At 43.7% G+C, this 22,157-nt stretch overlaps 1 pseudogene across 1 annotated transcript; it reads left to right on the top strand.

The window, feature by feature from the left end:
* Nucleotides 1-830: 830 nt before the first annotated feature.
* Nucleotides 831-19,461, top strand: LOC308524772 (proliferation-associated protein 2G4-like; annotated as a pseudogene). The gene is made up of 2 exons: nt 831-917; nt 18,112-19,461. The product of its transcript is annotated as a proliferation-associated protein 2G4-like (transcript).
* The last annotated feature ends 2,696 nt before the right edge of the window (nt 19,462-22,157 follow it).

Raw genomic sequence — 22,157 nt, 5'->3', positions numbered from 1 at the left:
CAGGGGCCTCTGAGGTCTCCCCACATGGCCCTCTTCCTACACAGTTCAGATGGGCTTCCTCACAGCATGGCAGTCGAGTTCCAAAACCATGGAAGCGCCTGTGCACCACATCACTTCCCCTGCATTCTGTTGGCAAAAGCAAGTCACAAGGCCAGCCCAAACTCAACAGGGGAGACAGAATCCACCCCTTGATGTAGGAGAAGCTTGTGTATACAGGGAGGGGAGAAATTGCTGGTGGCCCGCATTAAAGACAATCTTCCCACCCTGAGTGGTTATGACAGTGCCTTTATTTCTACTGAAGGACTTACTTCACTCCACTGTGCTTGGTAACTTGTTAGGTACCTGATTTACTTAGAAACAAACTTGACCACATGATATAGGCTCAGTCTGTCTTTATCCTGAGCTAATCTACGTTCTCCCTGCTAGCTGCCTGCCTTCCAGTCTGCAGATCAAGCTCTTTGTTTTATTGAAACAATTGAGGGTGGAGGCCTTTAAGACCCTCTTTGACAAAGAACAATCACTTCCCCTTTGGAGTCTAATGTGGAAAAAAGACACCCTATTGTGCAGAAACTTGGATGCTTCTGATAAAATATCATTAAACATTTTCCCCAGGAACAACACATGGAGCAGGGAGGTTTCAGTAGTTAATTTTGTGTCAGTAAAGGTAGGTTAATCACTGCAACAACAAAGCCCACAATTCCAGTGACTTAACATTTTAATTTAATTTTTACTCATGTAACTCCCTGATGTGGGTCCAAGTCAATGGGGTACTTGCCTCCATGCAGTCATTCAGGAACCTGGCATAGTGGCAACTCTGCCACCATTGGCCCATGACTTCCACGGTCATCCTGAGCATTGACATCCTGCTAGTAAAGAAGAAAAGCACAGGAGACTTTTATAAGCCAGGCCTGGAAATGGTGCAGATCAATTCCATTGGTCATGTCTCAGTCACATGGCCAAATCCAACAACAGACACCAGGAAATGTAGTCCAGTTGTGTGCCCAGGGAAGAGTGAAAGCAAGTTCAATGATGAATCAGCAGCCACAGCATCCCAGACCATATGAATTATACACACAGTGTTACTTATTCTTGTTAGTACACAGCTCGCACTCATTGTGAGCACTCTGACCCAGAAAAAGGAAGGTGAGCATGCCTATAAAATCAAGGAAGGGTTGAGGACATTTTCCCTCAACTTTCCCTGAGGAAGGAAAACATCTTCCCAGACTTGCTCACAGTGCCATCTGCTGCTGAGAGTAAAAATCAGGAAAGGAGATGGCACTGGGCTTGGGGATCCAAGTAACCAGGCTAGGAGAATCAGAATTTACCTGGTAGTAAATACTCTGGAAACTTAAGTGGTTTGGTAACCATAGGAGATAAGGGGGAATTCATACAGCAGCATCTTCATTTAATAGACACAAACCAAAGATTGTGAAGATGAGGAGAGGAGTTGTTTGGTTGGTTTTGGCTTAGTTTGCTTATCTGTGAAATTAAACTAAGAGGTGAAAATCAAGAAGACTATGTGAAGGTGTTTACACAGGAAGGAGTCATTTGATTGGAGTTAAAAAAAAAAAAAGAAACTAGAACTGAGTCTCAGCTCTGTCATTACTTGGGCTGTAGTTTCCTCTGTTTTAAAATGAGGGGACAAGAAAACTTTTCTGGATCCCTTTCAACTAAGAGTTCTAACACAACCACATAGTCTTATTACATGGCCCATTGGATCCCCAGGGAGAGTGGCTTTTGCTTTCTTTTCAAAAAAAAACCAAATCCAACTGTTTTGATTTCTATATCAGAAACCTATTTCTTGCATTTAAAGAAACATAAATATGTGTGTTTATGAGAGTCAGTAACGAGAGAAGAGAGTTTCTAGCATAGTGCAACTTGGTGGCTGATGAAATCCTGCAACTAATTAAGAGCAATAATAGTTAACCAATTTATTTTATTTTATATTTTAAATATACTTTCATTGATTTTAGAGAGGAAGAGAGAGTGAGAGAGAAACAGCAGTGACGAGAGAGAAAATCATTGATTGTCCGCCTCCTGAGCCCCCCACACTGGGGACCACACTGGGAATCGAACCATGATCTCCTGGTTCATAGGTCCATGCTCAACCACAGAGACACACTAGCTGGGCAATAGTTAACCAACTTTTGAGCGTCAACTCTAAGTCAGGCGCATTCCAATTGCTTTGCACAGATTATTATCTCAATTTTCACAACAACCACTTCGAAGAGTACTAATGTTGGCCCATTTCACAAAACAGGGAACTGAGACACGAAATACTGGTGGAAGAACAAGTTAAAGATGGGGAGGAAGGTTAGGGTGTGAGTGACCTTGTGGAGAGGTCCTCCTGTGCTCCATTTCACCCCCCACCTCCCAGCCCAGAAAACCATTTCACCCTCCCCACCCCCACCTCCTAGCCCAGAAAACCATTTCATCCTCCCCACCCCTCACCTCCTGGCCCAGAAAACCATTTCACCCTCCCCACCCCCACCTCCCGGCCCAGAAAACCATTTCACCCTCCCCACCCTCACCTCCTAGCCCAGAAAACCATTTCACCCTCCCCACCCCCACCTCCCGGCCCAGAAAACCATTTCACCCTCCCCAACCCCACCTCCCGGCCCAGAAAACCATTTCACCCTCCCCACCCTCACCTCCTGGCCCAGAAAACCATTTCATCCTCCCCACCCCCACCTCCTAGTCCAGAAAACCATTTCACCCTCCCCACCCCCACCTCCTGGCCCAGAAAACCATTTCATCCTCCCCACCCCCACCTCCTGGCCCAGAAAACCATTTCATCCTCCCCACCCCCACCTCCTGGCCCAGAAAACCATTTTATCTTCCCCACCCCCACCTCCTGGCCCAGAAAACCATTTCATCCTCCCCACCCCCACCTCCTAGCCCAGAAAACCATTTCACCCTCCCCACCCCCACCTCCTAGCCCAGAAAACCATTTCACCCTCCCCACCCCCACCTCCTGGCCCAGAAAACCATTTCACCCTCCCCACCCCCACCTCCTAGCCCAGAAAACCTACTTTGGGCTGTTACACAGATGAGAGACAAAATTTTATTGGTTAAACCATTAAAACTTGGGAGTATCTTTGTTACAGGAATAATAGTGGATATTTTGCTACATATAATTAAAACAGTGTGATGTAAACACAATAAATTAAATATTAAACATGTTGAGTTTGAAATCTTATGGGACAACCAAATGACAATGGCTAACAGGCACACAGTGAGAGTTTGTAGGGACACATGGAGTCACATTAACATATGTAAATTAACCTGTGTGTACTTGGTCTTAAATAAATAAATAAATAATTTTTTTTTCTTTCTGCCAATTCACCCCATGGCTGTAGACTCTAAACTGACTATGAAATGGGATGTGTAAACCTGTTCTTCCTCCATACGGTCTCATTTCCCTTACCTGTCCTCACAATATGAACACATCAACACTCTGAATATAGTTCTGGTCTTTAAAGAAATCTTATTTCCTATATAATGGCTCCCAAGTTGAGCCTGCTGTCTTATCTCTTATTCAACTGAAAAAAACAATGAACACGTCTTACTTTTTACCTCAGACTCTGACCTTAGAACTCAACCTCATACAAAATGTGACCCTACTGTGTAAGTTTAGGAAGTAATGTTTCCAGGATGGCAGCTGACTTCATGAGAGAGGACTGAGTCTCCTGCAGGAATGCATAGAGTGAGAGAGGAGAGGACCAAAGGTGGCTCCCTGGGAAACAGGAAGCAGGAGGAGGACGAGGAGCAATGAGTGCTCCAAAAGCCGAAGAAGACAGAATGCCAAAAACGGAACAATTGTTTCAAACTAAACAACAACCCCAAAAAAGTTGAGAAAAGGGTCACCAGATTTGACAATAAAAATATCATTCACACCCTGATTGGGCGGCTCAGCTGGCTGGAGTATTGTCCCATACACCGAAAGGTTGAGGGTTTCATTTTAGGTAAGACCATTACCTAGGTTGCTGGTTCAATCTCCAGTCTGAGTGTGTATAGGAGGCACCAATTGATCTCTCTCTCTCTCTCTCTTTCTCTCTCTCTCTGTCTCTCTCTCTCTCTTTCTCTCTCTCTCTGTCTCTCTCTGTCTCTCTCTCTCTCTCTCTCTCTCTCTCTCTCTGTCTCTCTCCTCTTCCCTCCCTCCCCCCCTCTCTCTCAAATCAATAAGCATATAATCATTCACAGCTTTTGCCAGAGAAATTTCAATGGAGTTGCAGAAATAAAAATCAGATTATAATTGATTAGAAAAGGGAATGGGACATAAGGCAGAGGGAACAGGGTTCTTAGAAGTCTGGGAATGAAGGCCAGAGGCTAGGGAGAGTTTGGGAGTTAGCAGGTCAAATCCTCCCCTCAAATTTCCTAGCTGTCCCACCATTCTCAGGTTCAGTGTCTTTTCTTTTTTTTTTTTTTAAGTAAACTTTATTGATTTTTCACAGAGAAGGAGGGAGAGGGATAGAGAGTCAGAAACATCGATGAGAGAGAAACATTGATTAACTCCTCCTGTACACTCCATATTGGGCATGTGCCCACAACCAAGGTACATGCCCTTGACTGGAATCAAACCTGGGACCCTTGAGTCTGCAGGCCGATGTTCTATCCACTGAGCCAAACCGCTTAGGGCAGGTTCAGTTTCTTTATCTGTAAAATAGGTTTAATTCTAAAGATGAAATGAGAGGACAGTCTTGAGTGTTTTAAGAAATCAAGCAACTAGGAATGAGTTTAAGCTATGGGTGTTCCAGGCATTCCAAAATCCTTCTCTCCATAAAGCAGAATCAACAGAGAGCTGGGCACCTGGGTCACACAATTCCATTTCTCATATAACTGCTTTTGCTGACATGCGCTTGGGTGACAATTTGAAGAATGTTACAGGAGCAGCCCTGTGAAACACTTTGGCTCATTTGTTGAAAAGATGTTGAAAACGTCTTTTATTATATTACACAGATTCATCCGATAGATGACTGTAGGGAGTATCCTCTCTGGTCTTAATTGTGTAATTAATTGTGTGAGTAATTATGTTTCTCTTGAACAACTGACCTCTTTTTATCAGGTTTGCAATGGTTAGCAGAAACCTTAGAGGCAAATGTGTGATCACCCTTTGCATATACATAAGAGATCATGGATGCATTTTTGTACTAAATTCTTCTCCAGTTCTTTTTTATGTCTCTACCTTGCTAGTCTCATATTTAATACCTATTGTAAATATTTCTCTCTTCTCCACACCCAGCACAGCGGGAGAGCAGTCCAGTTCCTGAGTAGGGGAGGCTGGGAATTGAGAAAATTAAAGAAAGAGACAGACACAGAGATGGAAGGAAAAAGCTGGGGCCAGCTGGGACCACTGTCCTCTGATGGAGAGACAGAGACAGGGACCCAGAGCCAATACAGCATGTTTATTTTATACAGCAAAACCAGGAAGTTTTACTAAAAGTCAAGACAAAGGAGATTATGTGCATTCTTGGGTGGGCCAGAGTCATATTCATTCCTGGTGCTTTGCTGGATTTAAATAACAAAACCCATTTCCTGGCACCTGGGCTGAAGGTCAAGCTGACAGCACTCCTTGCCTTTTGGCAAAGCGTGTTTCCAGGATGTGGCTTTGCCAAAGGCCACTGGATTCAGCTGACAATAATTAAAGAAATGCCCATGTGCCTTCCCAGGTGCTCTCTACAACCTATGCCATATGATTTTATATTATGCACTAGGGGCCCGGTGCATTTCATGCACTGGGTGGCGGCGGGGGGGGGGGGGGGTGTCCCTCAGCCCAGCCTGCCCCCTCTCACATACTGGGAGCCCTCAGACGATGTCCTACTGATGGCTTAGGCCCGCTCCCTGCCCCCCTTGGGGAGTGGGCCTAAGCCGCAGTCTGGCCTCCTTTTGTGGGAGGCAACCGGGCTGATCAGGGGAAGGCACCAGCCCCATCACCCGCTACTGCAGCCACTGCCAGTCACCGCAGCCACCAAGGATTTTTCATCAACACGGACTCCAGTCCCTTCACCATGAAAAAATGACAACTTTCTTTAGGCATTTTCAAGATGTGTCTTTCAAAGGATATGACATTTCTTTATTATTTTTTTTATCCTCACCTGAGGATATGTTTCCATTGATTTTTAGAGAATGTGGAAGAGAAAGGGAACGACAGAGAGAAACATCAAAGTGAGAAGAACATTTTGGTTGCCTCCTGCATGAGCCCTGACCTGGGCCCTGACCACAGAGGAGCCTGTAACCTAGGTACATGCCCTTGGTCAGAATTGAACCCAGACCCTATCGTGGGCAGGCCGAAGCTCTATCCACTGATCCAAACCGGCTAGGGCAGGATATGACATTGCTTAGCCCTCCAGCAGTGGACCTTCGTTTTTTTCTCCAGGAGTGTGGTGAAAAACCCTAGATCACGTTTTTGGATTCTTATTACCCAAGTTACTAAGAATATTACCAGTGGCATACAGGGAGCTTAGCCAATGAGCAGTCAGAAAAGGTGTTTCCTCTATAGTTCACACCAATCGCGGGCTCGGCCCCCCGCCCAGGCCTGACGCCTCGACCAGAGGCATCAACCCATATCACCCTCTGATTGCCAGATCAGCACCTCGCCCAGGCCTGACGCTTCTGGCCAATGAGTCAGGCCTGGGCAGGGGACCCCCAGACCCCTCCGATCGCCAGCTCAGCTCCCCGCCCAAGCCTGACACCTCTGGCCAAGGAGTCAGGCCTTGGCAGGGGACCCCCCAGACCCCTCCGATCACTGGCTCCGCCCCCCGGCCCAGGCCTAACACCTTTGGCTGAGGCTTTAGGCTTAGGCAGGGGCCCCCTGCAGCTCTGATGGCCGGCTCCGCCCCTGCCCAGGAGCCCCCTGGCTCAGGCCCTTCCTACACTGCTCAGGGCCCACATGGGGTGGGGCCTACCTCAGAGTGACCTGGGTGCCGATGATGTTCCCAGGACCCAGGCAGCTGGGCACCTACGTATGCAAATTAACCACCATCTTTGTTGGGTTAATTTGCATGCTCTCCTGATTGGCTGGTGAGCATATCGGAGGGACAGTCAATTTACATGTTTGTCTATTATTAGGTAAGATTCTTGGTGGAGTGTTGAATAATTTTCATATTAATATAATTTATTTATAAATTAAAAAACTGTATACATATAAATTATTTGTTTAAATTAGTTATATTAATATAAATTAATAGTACATATTATAATGTATAAATATATACATTATACATTAACATAATACCTCTCAGTCTACCTATAATCCCATGAAATTTGCACTTGTGTACCATTCTCAACATCAGAGTTCATGGCAATAGCTAACATGGATTAATCCCTTACTATGGGTTTGGCTATTTCAAGTGCATTATATGTATGGATCCGTTAATCATCATAAGAACTTCTATTTATGTCCTTTTTATAGATAAGGAAACCAAGATACATAAAGGTTAAATAACCTTATCAAAGCCACACAGATAGTAAGTGACATATATGTAAGATTAAAAACCCAATTGTCTGGCTTGAGTCTGGCCCTTTCCCATCTAGCATGGCGATATAGTAATACCACCTGTCTACATGCTTGTTAGGGTCATTGAAGGAGGAATACATGAGGCCAAAAGTGGTAAGGACTTATAAATTTACTAGAGGCCCAGTGGACGAATTTGTGCACAACTGGAGATTGGGCCTAAACCGGTAGTCAGACATCCCTCTCGCAGTCTGGTGCTCTCACAGTCCAGGACCCCTTGCTCCTTACCACCCGCCTGCAGCAGAGGCAGCAGGAGAGGCTCCTGCCACCACCAATGCACTTGCCAGCCATGAGCCCAGCTTCTGGCTGAGTGGTGCTCCCCCTTTGGGAGTACACTGACCACCAGGGGGCAGATCCTGTGTCTGTCCCCTGGTGGTCAGTGTGCGTAATAGTGACCAGTCATTCTGCTGTTCAGTCAATTTGCATATTAGGGTTTTATTATATAGGATTAGGTCATCTGGAAACCAGATGGTCTTAGCAAATGGAATGTGGCCTAAGTGAAAGGGAATGTCAGTTGAGAAATGATCTAAAGGTTAGTATCCCAGGAGAGGGGGTATCAATTCAATAATTTAATCAGACCTAGCAATGCTCAGAGGAAACTCAGACAAAATTGCTTAGATATTTTGTTTTTGATGCTTTGTAAGATGTTAGCAAGAAGAGCTAGAGACAAAGAACAAGATAACTAGATTAAATTTCTTTCATGTAATGAGATAGACAAATATAGCATAAATTTAAGGAATACAGATCTCTTTGTTAAATAAAAATTGATTTTTAATTAGACTACTCTTTCTCCCTCAGCCTCAAACAGTCCTAAGGTGCAAATTGTCTATACACTTCATGTGTCTTATAATCATAGTTTTAACTTTTGAAAGCAGATGGATGAAATAGATATGAATCTATGAGAAAAACAGAAATATATCTATACTAGAGACCCAGTGCACCACAAATTCATGCATGGGTGGGGTTCAGCCATTCCACCCCAATAGGGGCCCATCGGGCCGGGCCGGCGGGGGGAAGGGGCTGAAGACAGTTGGTTGGCTGGCCCCGCCCCTGATCGGGATGTTGAGGGCCAATCGGGACCAGGCTGGCTGTGAGGTGGGAGGCGATGGGGGCCTGGATCAAGCTGGTTGGCTGCCGCAGTGCACATCATAGCCACCAGTCATTCTGGTCATTCCACCATACCGGTCGCTGGGCTTTTATATATATCTCCTATATATATAAAAGGTTAATGTGCTAAGTGTTCAACCATCCAACCGGTCACTATGATGTGCACTGACCACCATGGGGCAGACGCTCAATGCAGGAGCTGCCAAACTGCAGTAACTTGGAAGTGGCAGTTCTCGAGTGATGCACCCTGAAACCAGAGAGGAGAGAGCCTGATTCCTCACGGGGCTGTGGGTTATGTTGTATCTTGGGCACTGTTGGCCTTGAATCTGGTTTACTGCACACTTGAATTTGTGTTCTACACCCTGTATGACAACAACTTTGCAGAGTGCCCTCTCGCACTCTGGGACCCCTCAGGGCAGGGGTCCTCAAACTACGGCCCGCGAGCCACATGCAAATACAAATATTGTATTTGTTCCCATTTTGTTTTTTCACTTCAAAATAAGATATGTGCAGTATGCATAGGAATTTGTTTTTTTTTTAAACTATAGTCCGGCCCTCCAATGGTCTGAGGGACAGTGAACTGGCCCCCTGTTTAAAAAGTTTGAGGACCCCTGCCTCAGGGGATGTTGGAGAGCTAGTTTTGGCCCTATCCCCACAGGCCAGGTGAGGGACCCCCCTGCAAGAGGGACCCCACTCACTCTGCAGATGCCGGGAAGGAACTACAAGAGGTTGGCTCCAGGGCGTGTCTGGCCCATCTTGCCCAGTCCCACCCTGCTGGCCAACTTCTAATTAATTTCCTTTCAACGTGCACAAATCTGTGCAGCGGGTGACTAGTAGATATATAAAAGCCTAATATGCAAAGTGTCCCCTCAGGAGTTCGACCTACTGGGAGTTAGATTGCTAGCTATGATGTGTGCTGACCACCAGGCAGTGGCATGGAGCAAAGGAAGGCCCCAGCTGGCAGCCAGCAGCAGGAAAGGGAGGCTCCAGCCGGCATCCAGCAGCCTGCAGCCACTAGGGACCCTACCCATGCACAAATTTCATGTACTGAGCCTCTAGTATAATATAAACATGTTATGTCAAGCACTCCTATCATCTATCAATTTATTAAAGTAAAAAATGGCCCAGTTGGCATCAGGGTATTGAAGATGATGTTGCTAATTCAAGAACTTCTGGCTTCTCTTATCCTTTATTTCTCCTTTGAGTGTAGTTAACAAGATGATAGCTTCAATCCCTGGTCATGCTTTGCCACCTTGCTATCTTTCATATTGGCTTAAAGATGTTAATAACATTCTTGCTTGGAGAACCAAGATGGCGGCATAGGTTAACGCCGGAGTTTGCTGCTTTGAACAACTATTTCAAAAGTGAAACTAAAAGACTGAACGGACATCACCCAAAACCACTGGAACGCTGGCTGAGTGGAAGTCCTACAACTAGGAGGAAAGAGAAACGCATACGGACACTCAGAGGAGGCGCAGTGCTGAAGTCAAATTCTGAGGTGCGGAGTGCGCGCGAGGAGCGGGCTGGCGGCGGAGGGCGCGGTTGGCGTTTTCAATCGGGAGGGAGTCGCAGACTCTGAGCTCCAGATCCGGGCGAGTCTTTAGGGACCCAGACTCAAACGGGAGAAGCGGGACTGCCTAGCTTCGGTCAGAGCGAGTGCAGCTTTCTCTCCGAGCTTTGCAGCGGGTGCTGGGACTCAGAGAGGCAGAGCCCCTGGGGACAGGACTGAGAGCCGCCATCACTGCTCTCTCCGGCCCACCCTGTTGATCCTGTGCGACCCGCCCCGCCCAAGCCCTGCACAGAGGCATTTGCCGGATAGCCTCAGGCAAACGCCAGATTAGCACCTCCCTAGAGGGCAGAAGTTCTCTCACTGCTGACACAGCTGATTCTCATAGCCACTTGGCCTGGAGGTCAAACCCTCCCTGGAATTAGCTACAACAATCAAGGTTTATAAGACTGCGCACAAAGACCACTAGGGGGTGCACCAAGGAAGCATAACAAAATGCGGAGACAAAGAAACAGGACAAAATTGTCAATGGAAGATATAGAGTTCAGAACCACACTTTTAAGGTCTCTCAAGAACTGTTTAGAAGCCGCCGATAAACTTAATGAGATCTACAAGAAAACTAATGAGACCCTCGATGTTATATTGGGGAACCAACTAGAAATTAAGCATACACTGACTGAAATAAAGAATATTATACAGACTCCCGACAGCAGAACAGAGGAGCGCAAGAATCAAGTCAATGATTTGAAATGCGAGGAAGCAAAAAACACCCAACCGGAAAAGCAAAATGAAAAAAGAATCCAAAAATGCGAGGATAGTGTAAGGAGCCTCTGGGACAGCTTCAGGCGTACCAACATCAGAATTATAGGGGTGCCAGAAGATGAGAGAGACCAAGATATTGAAAACCTATTTGAAGAAATAATGACAGAAAACTTCCCTCACCTGGTGAAAGAAATGGACTTACAGGTCCAAGAAGCTCGGAGAACCCCAAACAAAAGGAATCCAAAGAGGACCACACCAAGACACATCATAATTAAAATGCCAAGAGCAAAAGATAAAGAGAGAATCTTAAAAACAGCAAGAGAAAGAAACTCAGTTACCTACAAGGGAATACCCATACGACTGTCAGCTGATTTCTCAACAGAAACTTTGCAGGCCAGAAGGGAGTGGCAAGAAATATTCAAAGTGATGAATACCAAGAACCTACAACCAAGATTACTTTATCCAGCAAAGCTATCATTCAGAATTGAAGGTCAGATAAAGAGCTTCACAGATAAGGAAAAGCTGAAGGAGTTCATCACCACCAAACCAGGATTATATGAAATGCTGAAAGGTATCCTTTAAGAAGAGGAAGAGGAAGAAAAGGGTAAAGATACAAATTATGAACAACAAATATGCATCTATCAACAAGTGAATCTAAGAATCAAGTGAATAAATAATCCGATGAACAGAATGAACTGTTGATTATAATAGAATCAGGGACATAGAAAGGGAATGGACTGACTGTATTTGGGGGGGAAAGGGGTGTGGGGGATGCGGGAAGAGACTGGACTAAAATCGTGCACCTATGGATGAGGACAGTGGGTGGGGAGTGAGGGCGGATGGTGGGGCGGGAACTGGGAGGAGGGGAGTTATGGGGGGAAAAAAGAGGAACAAATGTAATAATCTGAACAATAAAGATTTAATTAAAAAAATAAAATAAAATAACATTCTTGCTTAATAAGTATATTAGAAAGCTAATACTTTTCCTTCCTCTCAAATATCCCACTCGCTTCTCATCATTCAGGGCCTGGACAGTGCCCCCGCTCCTCTACAAGGGCAGCTCCTCCTTTCCCATCACACTATCTCACACTAACATGATTTCCTTCTAAATCCCTTCAACACTTTCTTCATCCCTTCTACAAATTCAGAACTTACCACCTGACATTGCCATTCACATATATACATCAGCATTAGACATACAGGGTGTCCCAAACATGGACACACACTTTGACAGCTGGCAGCTCAGTTTTTAAAATGAAATGTATTTTAATAATCACTGCCTTTATAATTATTCAAAGTGTGTGTATATATTTTTGGAGGACATACTATATTAGATTAATGCCCGATCCATATGGGCATGTATTTCTAATACCAATAAGCATATACATATATTATCTATCTAATTCCTTATAGATATATATTAAATAAATCTGATATTGATATATATAAATCTAGTGCCTGAGATAGATGTCTAAGTTCCCTTCAGGCAGGAACTGAATCTCTTTATATTTACTATGTCCCACATCACCAAGTACAATGCTAAGGCCTTAGAAATGTTTGTTGAATTGATGTCTTTAGGAGAGTGAAAATGAATGAATAAAAGAATAAATGAATGTATGGAGACGTGAGTTTGAAGGCCTTTCTTTTAAAAAAAATATTTTTATTTATTTCAGAGAGGAAGGGAAAGGGAGAGAGAGAGAAAAATATCAATAGTGAGAATAATTGATGGGCTGCTCCTGCACATCACCTACTGGGGATCAAGCCCACAACCCGGGCACGTGCCCTGACCAGGAATCGAACTGTGACCTCTTGGTTCGTAGGTTGATGCTCAACCACTGAGCCACACTGACCATGTTGAAGGCCTTTCTGATTAACCAATCCTGCCTTTGCTTAGGGCAATGTTTCTCTAAGAGATCTCTCTTAATCTTCTGCATCAGAATCATCTGAAATGACTATTTAAAAGGATATCTAATACACAAACCCACTCTACCAATTCCAGGAGAGATAACACATCTACCTAATTCATAGAAATAAATGCAGGGAAGCAGCCAAACTGCAGAGACAAAGAAAGATGTCACAAATGAAAGAAATGGAAGCAAGCAAAGTACTGGATAGAGTTCAAAACTATGGTTATAAGGTTACTCAAGGATCTTAATGGGAGCTTCAGGGGACTTAGTGAGACTTTCAAGAATCTTAGTGAGAATGTCAAAGATATGAAAAAGGATCAGTCAGAAATTAAGTATACACTAACTGAAATAAAGAATAATTTATAGGAATTCAACAGTAGAGTAGAGGATTTTTGAGAATTTGGAATATGAGGAAGCAAAAAACACCCAATCAGAAAGACAAAAAGAAAAAAGGATTTAAAAATATGAAGATAATGTAAGGAGCCTCTGGGACAACTTCAAGCATACCAACATTCACATTATGGGGGTGCTAGAAGGAGAAAAGAGAGAGCAAGATATTGAAAACCTATTTGAAGAAATGACAGAAAACTCCCTTACCTGGTGAAAGAAATAGACTTACAAGTCCAAGAATTGTACAGAGTCCCAAATAAGAGGAACCCGAAGAGGCCCACACCAAGACACATCATAATTAAATGCCAAGGGTTGAACACAAAGAGAGAATCTTAAAAGCATCAAGAGAAAAGCAGTTAGTTACCTACAAGGGCGCGCCCATACAACTGTCAGCTTCCCCAGCAGGTACTGAATACTCTTTGTGAACAATAAGTTACATTCCCCTGAAATGAAGAAATTCCCTTAAATTGGTTCTAGATGATTTGGTGTCTTTTTCCCTAAGCTTTCACTTACATAAAATTCATTAAAACTCAAGTTACCTTTCTTCTGGAATTTCCATATTAAAACTTTTAAATCAAGTTCCTAGTCTTCTGCTCAGTTGAGGACTCTCTCTCATATTCTCCAACTTTTTATTTTCTTTATAGGTTTTCCTACAATACTTTCTCTTTACCTTTTTTTAGAAGTATTTTTATCATTTCCATTCTTGACTGTTTAATCTCAGAAGCATGAGTACACCACACACACACACACACACACACACACACACACACACATACACACACTCACACGGAGAGTTTCCCTTGTCAACTCTGTGTCTGAGTGTCTTTTTACTGGTCTGTCTCTGTGTTTGACCTACATTTCCATTATTCCACACTATTAGTATGCCACATTTCATGGGAGAAAACCATTCCTATGTCCACTTATTTTGATCCATATGTCACACTAACATAGAGAAAAAGGAAGATTTCAGACAAGATGCTTTGTTTAAGATGCTGGCCTTACATAAATACATTTTATGTTTTCTGAATAGAAGCCAGTGCATTCTAGCTGCAGAGAGTCCTTTGGAGCCATCTAGTGGACACAGTCACATGCTGGGAAAATCAGATTTGACAATGAGCATCACTACATACCTGGATCTGTTCTGAACTAATTGTTTCCTGCTGGAACAATGCTATAGTATATATCATTTTATAACAGATCTATCCAACTTCTAGTAAATATCTCAGAAGCTAAAGGGTTTGTTTAAAAATCTTTATTGTTTATAGTATTACAGATGTCTCCCTTTTTCCCCACCATTGTCCCTTTCCACCCAGTTACCATCTGGCCCCAGACCTTCAACACCCTATTGTCTCTGTCCATAGGTAATGCATATATGCTTATAAGCACTTTGGTTAATCTCATCCCACCTTCCCCCCACAGCCCGCCCTTCTTCCCGCTAAGACTCCTCAGTCTCTTCCATGTTTCCAGGCCACTGGTTCTATTTTATTCATCAGTGTATTTTGTTCATTAAATTTCTTGTTCGTTTATTTTTATTTTTAGATTCAATTGTTGATATATATATATTTGTTGCTATTTTACTGTTCATATTTTTTATCTCTTCTTCTTCCTTCTCCTCCTCCTCTTCCTCCTCTTCCTCCTCTTCCTCTTCTTAAAGAATACTCTTCAACATTTCATGTAATACTGGTTTGGTGGTGATGAACTCCTTTAGCTTTTTCTTGTCTTTGAAACTCTTTATCTGACCCTCAATTCTAAATGATAGCTTTTCTAAGTAGAGCAATCTTAGTTGTAGATCCTTGCTATTCATCACTTTAAATATTTCTTGCCACTCCCTTCTGGCCTGCATAGTTTTTGTTGATAAATCAGCTGATAGTCGTATGGTTGCTCCCTGGTAGGTAACTAAGTGCTTTTCTCTTGATGCTTTTAAGATTCTCTCTTTGTGTTTAACCCTTGGCATTATAATTATGATGTGTCTTGGTGTGGGCCTCTTTGGGTTCCTTTTGTTTGGGAGTCTGCACTTCCTGGACTTATAAGTCCAGGTAGGGGAGTTTTCTGTCATTATTTCTTCAAATAGGTTTTAAATATCTGGCTCTCTCTCTTCTCCTTCTGGTAATGCAAATGATGGTATGCTTGAAGTTGTCCCAGAGGCTTCTTAGACTATCTTCATATTTTTAAATTCTTTTTTCTTTTTGTCCTTCTGATTGGGTGTTTTTTGCTTCCTCATATCCAAAATCATTAATTTGATTCTCAGAATGCTCTACTCTACTGTTGAATCCCTGTAAATTATTCCTTATTTTAGTTAGTGTATGCTTAATTTCTGATTGGTCCTTTTTCATGCCCTTGATGTTCTCACTAAGGTTCTTGAAATTCTCACTAAGTCCATTGAAGCGCTCATTAAGATCCTTGAGCAACCTATAGTCATTGTTTTGAACTCTGTATCTAGTAGTTTGTTTGCTTCCATTTCATTTAGTTCTTTTTCTGGAGATTTCTTCTGTTCTTTTATTTGTGACGTGTTTCTTTGTCTCTGCATTTTGGCTGCTTCCCTGTGTTTGTTTTTATGTGTCTCCTGGAATTGGTAGAGTGACCTTGCATAGTAGGTGTCCTGTAGGACCCAGTGGCTCAGCCTCCCCAGTCACCTGAGCTCAGCACTCTAGGTGTGTCCCTGTGTAGTCCATGTGCACAGTCTTATTGTAGCTGAGCTATGATTACTATTGGCATCACTAGAAGGAATTGGCCTCCAGGCCAATTGGCTATGAGGACCAGATGCGACTACAGTGGAAGAGCTGCTGTGCAAGAGATACCCCTATTGAGAAGGACTTGCTTCAGTGGGGTTTTGTTGCTCATTGAGTCTGCCCCTTGAGATTATTGCTCATAGATGTGTAGAATTTTAATCTGGTATGGTCTGAAGCTGTCCACCGGGTTCACTGGCTCTGGGGCCTCCCAGGAGATGCAAAGACAGCCACTGCCTGGGGCCACCCAACAGGAGCTACAGAGTGATTTGTAGATGGCTGCTACTTGTGTTGGGCTTAGAAGTGACCAGGCAAGGCCAAGCTGTGAAGCAAGGCAGGCTGCTTCTAATGACAGGTCTTGGGCCTCTTATTGATAGGTATAGGGTATGATGACACCAGGTGCTTGTTTAAGAGATTTTAGCAAAGTCTGAAGCCTGAGCCAGGACTGGCCATTCATATGGAAAAGCTACTGCAAACAGCTTGGGTGGGCCTGCAAATTGGATGGGGCAGGGTCTCAGGGAACCACCAGGGTGGAGCAAACAGTGTGGGCCATGCTGATGGAAACTCAGGTATGGCTGCCAGTCTGCTCTCTGATGGGGGAGGTGTCAACATAGGAACAATGACCCTGCAAACACCCTTATCTTGGAGAAAGCCACACCCAAGTTCTTGCTCTAAGGCCATACAATCTAGTTCCTCCCTGTCTGTCCCTGTATCCCCTCCTTATCCCCCGACCAAGCTGCTGCCCCAGCAATGGAGTTCAGAGGGAGCAAGTCTGAGTAAGTTTGTGCACTGGCCCTTTAAGAGGAACTGACTGAAACTCCAGCAGCCTCCATGTCACTCAGCCATATCCCCACTGGTTTTTATAGCCTGAAGTTATGGGGTCTTCTCTTCCCAGCTCTGGAACCCTGGGCTGGGGGGCTGGTGTGGGTCTTGCTCTTCACAGGATACCTACACAGCTAAGATATCCTTTCCAATTAAAAACAAGGCCCACACGTGGGTGTCGGACTAGCAAGTTCCAGGCTTCCACCCCTCCTACCAGTCTCCATGTGCTTTCTTCTCTACTTCTTTAGTTGTAGGACTTCCACTCAGCCAGTTTTCAGGCAGTTCTGAATGATGGTTGTTCTGTATTTTAGTTGTAATTTTGATGTGGTTGTGGGAGGCAGCAAGTACCAGTATGTACCTACATGATCATCTTGGTTCTCCTCCACTAAGGGGTCTTTCCTATTACTCCTTGTCATGCCTTTGCAGTTTCATAAAGTGGCTTTGTTTTATTTAGTTAAACAAATCTTGAGAATTAAGGGGCCTTGTGACAACCAGAAAAAAACTTAGAAAGCAGAAGCCACATTTTCTTTATCATTGCAATTAGTATCCAGCATAGTGATCAGAGCTCTGGAATTAGTATGCTTTAGTTTGTTTTGTTTTGTGGCTTTTTAAATGAAATTATAAGCAGTTAATATCTGAGATGGGGGAATGTGACACACACATGTCTTTATTTTGAGGAGAGAGCTATTTCTATACTGCCCAGTCTGGGTAGGTAGTGATTAATAAATTCCTAACTAGGACCTGGCCAGGTGGCTCAGTTGGTTGAGCATCATCCCATACACCAAAAATGTCCCGGGGTCATTACCAATCAGGCCACATACCTATGTTATGCTGGGTTCCATTACTCATTGGGGCATGTATGGGAGGCACCAACTGACGTTTCTCTCTCTCTCTCTCTCTCTCTCTCTCTCTCTCTCTCTCTCTCTCTCCAATAAAAAAATAGTAAATAAATAAAGTTCTAACTAAGAACCCTTTCCCACCTCCAAAGTATTAAATCTCTTAAGAATAAGAGGGTGAGCCCTGGCCAGTGTGGCTAAATGATTAGAGTGTTGGCCCGGGCACCAAAGAGTCATAGGTTTTATTCCTGGTCAAAGGCAGGTAGGTACCTCATTTGCAGGTTCGTTCCGTGGCCCAAGTCTGAGCATGTGCAGAAGACAACCAACTGATTCGTCTCTCTTACATTGATGTTTCTCTCCCACAACTTCACTCTCTCTAACAATCAATGGAAAAGAATATATCCTCAGTGAGGATTAAAATACACACAAAAGAGGTCCTAGCGTGCCCTGCGCCTCAGCCCGACCGTTCCCTTGCTTGCTCGCGCTTTTGCTCTCGCTCTCCTCGCGAATCGAAGGGGCTCTGGCCACAACTTGTGGCTAGGGAGGGAGACCCAGGCGGCCGCTTAAGGGAACAAGGCTGCAGTGGTGGTGGCGGCGGGAAGATGTAACTATCGCTGAGGACTTGGTCGTGACCAAGTATAAGATGGGGGGAGACAGCACCAACCGGGGACTTCTGTCTTTGGTGGAAACATCCTGCTCAGGTGTGTCGTGCTGAGCCTGTGTGAGAAAGGTGATGCCATGATTATGGAAGAGACAGGGAAAATGTCCAAGAAAGGAAAAGAAATGAAGAAAGGTATTGCCTTTCCCACCAGTATTTCAGTAAATAACTGTGTGTGTCACTTCTCCCCTTTGAAAAGCGACCAGGACTGTATTCTCAAGGAAGGTGACTTGGTAACAATTGACCTTGGGGTCCATGTGGATGGCTTCATCGCTAATGTGGCTGACACTTTTGTGGCTGGTGTGGCTCAGTGGACCCAGGTGACAGGGAGGAAAGCAGGTGTCATTAAGGCAGCTCACCTTTGTGCAGAAGTTGCCCTACGCCTGGTCAAACCTGGAAACCAGAACACACAAGTGCCCGAAGCCTGGCAGAAAGTTGCCCATTCATTTAATTGCCCGCCAATCGAAGGTATGCTGTCACACCAATTGAAGCAGCATGTCGTCGATGGAGAGAAAACCATTATCCAGAATCCCACAGACCAGCAGAAGCAGGACCATGAGGAAGCTGAATTGGAGGTACATGAAGTATATGCTGTGGATGTTCTGGTCAGCTCAGGAGAGGGCAAGGCCAAGGATGCAGGACAGAGCCACCATTTATAAATGAGATCCTTCTAAACAATATGGCTTGAAAATGAAAACTTCACGTGCCTTCTTCAGTGAGGTTGGAAGGCGTTTTGATGCCATGCCGTTTACTTTAGAGCATTTGAAGATGAGAAGAAGGCCCGGATGGGTGTGGTGGAATGCGCCAAACATGAACTGCTGCAGCCATTTAATGTTCTCTATGAGAAGGAGGGAGAATTTGTTGCCCAGTTTAAATTTACAGTTCTGTTGATGCCGAGTGGCCCCATGCAGACAACCAGTGGTCCCTTTGAGCCTGGCCTTTACAAGTCTGACAAGGAGGTCCAGGATGCAGAGCTAAAGGCCCTCCTCCAGAGTCCTGCAAGTCGGAAAACCCAGAAAAAGAAAAAAAAAAGGCCTCCAAGACTGCAGAGAATGCCACCAGTGGGGAAACATTAGAAGAGAATGAAGCTGGGGACTGAGGTGGGTCCCATCTCCCCAGCCAGCCGCTCCTGCCTCATCCCCTTCCCACCACACCCCAGGCTCTGTGAAGTGCAGTTCTTCTCCACCCAGGACCACCAGCACATCAGGGGTCTCCCTGCCCAATCCCAGTCCCCCACCCAACCCCCTTCCAACAAGAACCAGCTCCAACTGGCTCTGGTCTTGGGAGGCCAGGCTTCCCAGCCACCGAAGACTACTTTAACTAGAAAAGAGAAATTGAACAATAAAATCAGGAATCAAAATCCATCGTCTTCAAGCCCCTCTTTCTAGCCTTTTTCTACTACTGTCTGCTTGGTAAAGGTTTACGGCCCTACAACAAAACAGGGAGGAGGCTAAAGGAGCTACCACCATTAAAGATTGAGCTGTAATTTTTACACACTCTGATGTCAGCATTTTCTCTTCTGTTGGGGCTTGTTCCTCTCTTTTCCCACTCTCCGTAAGTATTTTATTTGGACCCAAAGTAGAGAGGAGCTGTTCTTCAGATGGTTTTATTCACATGTGGTAGGTTCCTTTTCTGATCCAGGCTATCTGGTCAGGCCCCATCTTTTTTTTAGGAGCTGGAGCCTGCACTTACCAGGGGATTCTCATCTATGCAACGGATCCTCATTTGTAAATCTTTATAGTCATTTTTGTTCTGTAGGACTCCCCCCGCCCCCCCCAAAAAAAAAAAAAACTGTAAAGGAGGAATTCATTTTAATCGGTTCATTTCTTTGGAGTCAGTGGGGTCTTCCCTTGCTCCATCTTACAAACCTGAGCTGAAAGCTCAACTGTGGTTTTGTTCCCTGTATGAAATATTTTGACCTCCCTCCCTTGAAAGAAAGGTCAGGAACCAGAGGAGCAGACTGACTGAAGAGACAACTCCTGGCTTTCTACGCTGTGTGGACTTGAATTGGATGAACTACTAGGGGTTTGGAGAGAAAGGTGATGAATTTCATTCAGCACCTCTGGCATGCTGTCCCAGGGAACTAGGGCTCCTGCTAACTTAGGAGGTTTTTAAACTGAAAACGACATGGAGTTGAAATAAATGTGGATTTTCTCATTAAAAAAAAACCATACACACAAAAGAGAATAGAGTGTGACACTAAAAAAAAGAAAAACAAATCAATAAACTCCTGCAGGTTTCAGGAAAGAATAAAGATTTTGTATTATAGATTTTCCATGAAACCTAGCCTAGAATTGAAGAAATATTAGAATATTTCAATCTTATTTTTAAATTTTTTAAAATATATTTTTATTGATTTCAGAGAGGAAGGGAGAGGAAGAAAGAGATAGGAAGATCAATGATGAGAGAGAATCATTGATTGGCTGCCTCTTGCATACCCTCTACTGGAGATCAAGCCTACAACCTGGGTATGAGCCCTGACTGGGAATTGAACTGTGACCTCCTGGTTCATAAGTTGACACTCAATCACTGAGCCAGACCACTTCAGCAGTCTTCTTAAAATTGATCATTAAAATATTTGCCCAGTGTGATGGTTAATTTTATGTGTTAAGATGTCTGACAGGATGCTCAATTATTTGGTCAAAATGCAGTCTTGATGTTTCTGTGAAGATATATTTTAAGTATGATTAATATTTAAATCTGTAACTTTGAGTAAAGCTGATTATTTTTCATAATGTGGTGAGCCTCATCCAAAGTAAAAGGAATTCTCTTCAAAATTGAAGCATTAAATCCCTGTCCATATTTCCAGGCTGCTATCCTGTGGAATTCACTCAAGACTGCAACTTTAAGTCTTACCTGAATTTCCAACCTGCCAGTGTACCCTATAGATTTTAGAAAGATAGATAATCTTCTATTGTCTTTTTTGATTGGAGAGTCTTGACTAATACACACAGTACTGTACTTTAATGTATATTCTACATAACTAGATCTCAAACTTTAATATGAATCAAGATAAACATGATTACAGTTGTCTCTGAAAGTTCAGTCCAGCGCTTCTGTACATATAATAAGTTCTATAGTTGGTACACTCAGTTTAGAACTATGGTATGTGCATCTGATTTGATTAAGAGCTTTTGGATGCACATTATATGCTTATTATGTATAGCCCAGAAAAGGGAGAAGGAATTAATACTTAATTTAAATTTAATAGTATTTAATAAACACCTACTATGTGCCAGGTAGCAGACCAGGCTCTTCCAAGTATATTATCTTTTTTATTTATTTATTTATTTATTTATTTATTTATTTATTATTTATTTATTTATTTATTTATTTCAGAGAGAGGAAGGGAGAGGAAGAGAGAGAAACATCAATGATGAGAGAAAATCATTGATTGGCTGCCTGTTGCACATCCCCTACTGGGAACTGAGCCCAAAATCCAGGCATGTGCTCTGACTGGGAATCGAACCCTGACCTCCTGGTTCATGGTTCAATACTCAACCATTGAGCAACACCAGCTGGACCCAAGTGTATTATCTTATATTCCATTAAATTCTACTAATATTATAAAACAGATTGAATTACATCAGCAAGATTAGGTGACCCTGCTCTGGATACCCTTTCATTGATTCATCAGATATTTGCTGAACAGCTGCAATGGGTCAGGCATTTTACCTGCCCTGGGCATAAAAAAGTAAATAAGAGACATTGTCCCCTCATGGAGCTAAAATTCTAGAAAGGATAACCAATAATAGTCAAGTGAACATTGTAGAGCATGTGAAAAGTGAAATGAAGAAAATGAGCAAGGTGAAGTGACAGAATAATTGTGAGACTGATCCCCCCTTAAGTAAGTCAGAGAAGGTGAAATGTAAGTTCACTAAGACCTAAAGAAAAGCCAAATGAAGAACAAGGTGCGTGGGCTCAGATGG

This window comes from Myotis nattereri (assembly GCF_964212035.1).
Source record: "Myotis nattereri genome assembly, chromosome: 1".
Taxonomy (NCBI): Eukaryota; Metazoa; Chordata; class Mammalia; order Chiroptera; family Vespertilionidae; genus Myotis; species Myotis nattereri.
Note: the sequence above shows the minus strand (reverse complement) of the source record. Positions and strands in the feature narration are given on the sequence as shown.